Here is a 4,301-nt window from a genome sequence, read left to right as displayed (position 1 = left end):
TAATAAGAGAAAATGATGCAAATGTGATTGTGTGTGGTATATTATGTGTTTTAGTAGAGCTTGCAAACAGCGAAATTAGCATTCGAATTTTGTCCCACATGCAGGTGGATAGTTTGCAAAGTGTTGTTTGCAGGTGGATAGTTTGCAAAATACTGATCAATGGATGACATTAGCACTATGATTGTTTTTCCAACTCTTAAGTGTCAAAGTTGTATGTGATGTGATGATATATATAATTTTTGCACGGTGGAATTAGCATTCTTTGTTGTGTCGCATCTCCATGATAAAGTGGTTTTTCTTCATGATGGTCTTGCAAAATAATGATGAAATATTTTTTGACACTTCATGGTCTTGCTAAAAAAATAGTAATTTGTGCAAAATTCGTAAGTTGTTCATCAGGATTTAACATTTCTAATACTTTGAATGTGAAACTTGAAGTGGCTGAATTTATTTTGTATTGCTCATCTAGTAAATAAAGCGATGAAGGTATTGGTCCGTGATCTATGTTTTTAACACTTTATGATCTAAGTTTATTTGTCGGTAAAATTTATAGGCTTTGGTGGTGTTGCATATCTTTGGAGTCATCGTCGTCTAAGGCATTGATCCGTGATCTCGTCGCTGTTTGACTGCTTCCTCTACAGTCGAGGGTGAGCTACGAATCCATCTTAATAATCATGTCACTAGATTTACTGTTCTCGTCAAGTCGCGTAACCTAGGTGTCTCCCGTCCGAAATGGTTGCATCAATAAATATGCATTCAATTGCATATTTATCACCGCAGCTGTTTCGGATTGTCCAGCGTTTTCCACGGACAGCCCGAGAATGTGTAGATTGGGTACGTTGTCCATGCTCTACCTTGTTCTGAGACAGGATTTCGGCGGCACCTCCCTGTTGTTCTCCGGAGCACATTCTCTCGACTATTAGCCGAGACGTGTATCTAGAGAACAGCGGGGAGGTGCTGCCGAATTTTTTTCTTGGAACAAGGTAGAGCATGGACAACGTACCCAATCTACACATCCACGGGTGGGATTAGGACCCATCTTTACCTATTAGAGATGTAGGTGGATTCAGTGCCGTTTCTCGTCAACCCGGTAGAAAATAAAAATTGTATGTACTTAAAATTAACGAATCCTTAATCTTGTTTCCTGGCTCGTAACAAAGCAGAGGATGGAAGATAATTAGTGGATGTACAATGGTTTTATCCGTCGGAATCGATTAACAACAGAGTGGGTCGAGAAAACCGATGTGTTTTTGAAGGAGATTTTCCGTCGTCCAATGAGAATTATTCCACCATGCCCCTGTGCAAAATGTGCCAGACGTCACAGTAGAGATAAGGGAGAAATGACTGAGCACCTTCGCACGTACGGATATATGAAAGACTTTATCATGCCAATAAACTTTGCCGAGCGGGACCGTGGTAGAGAGGAGGTGATGCGACAACGCATCGGTGGTTTTGAGGATGACGGGGTTAGAGACATGCTAGATGATGTCTTTGCTGCAGAGGCGACACATGCAACAACTTCAGAGAATGAACCAGAGGAGCCGGAGGCAACCGCAAAGGCCTTCTTGGAGGTCTTGGCCTCGTCAAAGAAACCTCTTTATGCGGGTGCCAAAATCTCTCAGCTAGATGCCATCTCGCAACTGATGGCAGTTAAGGCTGAGTACGGCTGTACCCAAGCTTGCTTCGAAGCATTTCTGGGAGTATGGGCTAACAGCCTTCTTGAGGGTCATGAACTGCCGAAAAGCATGTACACTATGAAGAAAATCATGAAGGCACTATCAATGAATTATGAGAAAATAGATGTTTGTCCGAAGAATTGCCTTTTGTTTAGGCACGAGTATGCGAATCACAAGTACTGTAGGAAGTGCGGTTCCTCTCGGTACCTTGAGGTGGTCGATGAGCATGGTGAGAAGAAGCAACTAGACATCCCCGCAAAGATTCTTCGGTATCTCCATTTCATAGAAAGACTACAGCGCCTTTTCATCACGGAGGAGTCTGCCGAAATGATGAAGTGGCACAAGAAACGGATAAGGTACCATAAAAAAATCGTACATCCATCGGAAGCTGAAGCATGGAAGTCATTTGATGAAGAATACCCCGAGGAAGCAGCTGAGGCTGGGAATGTCAGAATTGCGATAACAGGTGATGGGTTCAATCCATATGGAATGTCTACCAATCCATACAGCTGCTGGCCCGTGTTTGTTATTCCGCTCAATCTCCCTCCCGGTGTCCTAATGCAACACAAGACAATGTTTTTGTCGCTGATCATTCCAGGGCCTGAATACCCGGGAAAGAATTTGGGAGTGTTTATGCAGCCGCTGGTGGATGATTTGCTCCATTCCTGGTACTTCCCGAGGTTGACATATGATCGACATCTACAAAAAAAATTCTTGATGAAAGTTTGGCTGATGTATTGCATGCATGACTTTCCTGGCTATGCCCTATTTTGCGGATGATGTACAAGTGGGAAGATGCCATGCCCAGTGTGCATGCAGGCTCTACGTTTAATTTGGCTGTAAAAGGGTGGCAAGTATGTAGCATTTGACCTGCATCGACAGTTCCTCCCTCCAGACCATCCAGACAGGGAAGACAAGAAGAACTTCACGAAAGGCCGGGTTGTCCATGAAGTAAACGAGATTCCAACATTTTCTGGGGTAGATGTTCTTGCTCAGCTAAAAGCTCTCAAGCCTAAAGGCGAAGACAAAGGCAAAGGCAAAGGCAAAGGCAAAGGGGAAAGCGAAGGCCAAAGCAAAGGGGAAAGCGAAGGCCAAGGCCAAGACAAATACAAAGGCAAAGGCAAACGCTTTGAGGGATATGGTGAGACGCACAACTGGACTCACATTACCCCATTCACGAAGCTTCCCCATTTCAAGGACCTCAAACTTCCTTATAACATCGATGTGATGCACACCGAAAAGAATGTCGCAGAGTCCCTTTTTGCCATGATCCTCAACATTCCTGATAAGACAAAGGATAACGTTAAAGCTAGAGTCGATCAACAGAAAATTTGTGATAGACCACGTCTGAACATGCGGCCTCCTTCAAGCGGTCGAAGAAACTGGTTCAAGCTAGATGCTGACTTCGTCCTTAAACCGCCAGACAAGAAGGAAGTACTTATGTGGCTCAAACACATTGTGAAGTTCACTGATGGTTATGCATCAAATATAAGTAAGGGAGTGAATCTTTTAACGGGCAAAGTGACCGGGCTCAAGAGCCATGACTATCATGTATGGATTGAGCGGATAATGCCGGTGATGGTTCGAGGCTATGTTCCAGAGCGTGTCTAGTGAGTGCTTGCGGAACTAAGCTATTTCTTCCGCACGCTATGTGCTAAAGAAGTATGTCCGGAGGTGATTGAAAAATTGCATAAGAAGGCACCGGAGTTGATATGCAATCTAGAGAAGATCTTTCCGCCAGGCTTCTTTACTCCGATGATACATCTCATTTTGCACCTCGCGAAGGAGGTATTGTTGGGGGGGCCTGTGCAGAATCGTTGGCAGTACGGCCCTGAGAGACAGAACAAGCATCTCCGATCCAAATGTGGAAACAAAGCTAAGATTGAAGCTTCCATAGCTGAGGCAGTTATCCTAGAGGAGGTGTCAGACCTCAGGACATCATACTACCCAGACCACATTCCCACTCTGCATAATAAGGTGTCTCGATACAATACAGAAGAGCCCAAGTATAAACCCAAGCTCGATCTATTCGGTGGGCAATGTGGCAGGGCTGGGGGCTCGAAACCTTATAACATGCCAGCACAAGAGTGGGAGGACATAATGTTCTATGTCTTGCACAACATCAAGGAAGTTGAGGAAGAGTGGATGAGGTAATACTGTTGCACCATTCCTTTATGCAGTTCGTTATGTTCACTTAGTCTTGGTCTAACACCGATTTTCTTATTTTAGTCAATTCCTACTGGAGGAGTGGACGGGAATGATTCCTCCTACTGAAGCGGAGGCACTTACTCTTCTCCGGAACGGTGCCCTTGGAAGGAAAAATTTCGTTGCTTGGTTCATGGAGAAAGTAAATTTTCACATTCCCCTAGTTCAACTTCTAGTTCAACATTTATTAGTTAATAGAACTAATGCACCCATGAATTTAAATTAAACTTGTAGGGGAAAGATCCGAACACCTCTATGGATGGAGAATTGAGATGGGTATCCATGGGTTTTAACGCTCGGGTCATGAAATGTGAAAAGTATGATGTGAATGGGTATCGCTTCCATACAGAGGAGCACCAGAACAGCCGGCCTGATCCCAAAACTATAAACACAAGAGTGTACACCCCAGGACAAAATGGA

Source organism: Triticum dicoccoides, chromosome 1A (assembly GCF_002162155.2).
Source record: "Triticum dicoccoides isolate Atlit2015 ecotype Zavitan chromosome 1A, WEW_v2.0, whole genome shotgun sequence".
Lineage (NCBI taxonomy): Eukaryota > Viridiplantae > Streptophyta > Magnoliopsida > Poales > Poaceae > Triticum > Triticum dicoccoides.
The sequence above is the reverse complement of the archived record's forward strand: the minus strand, read 5'-3'. Positions refer to the sequence as shown.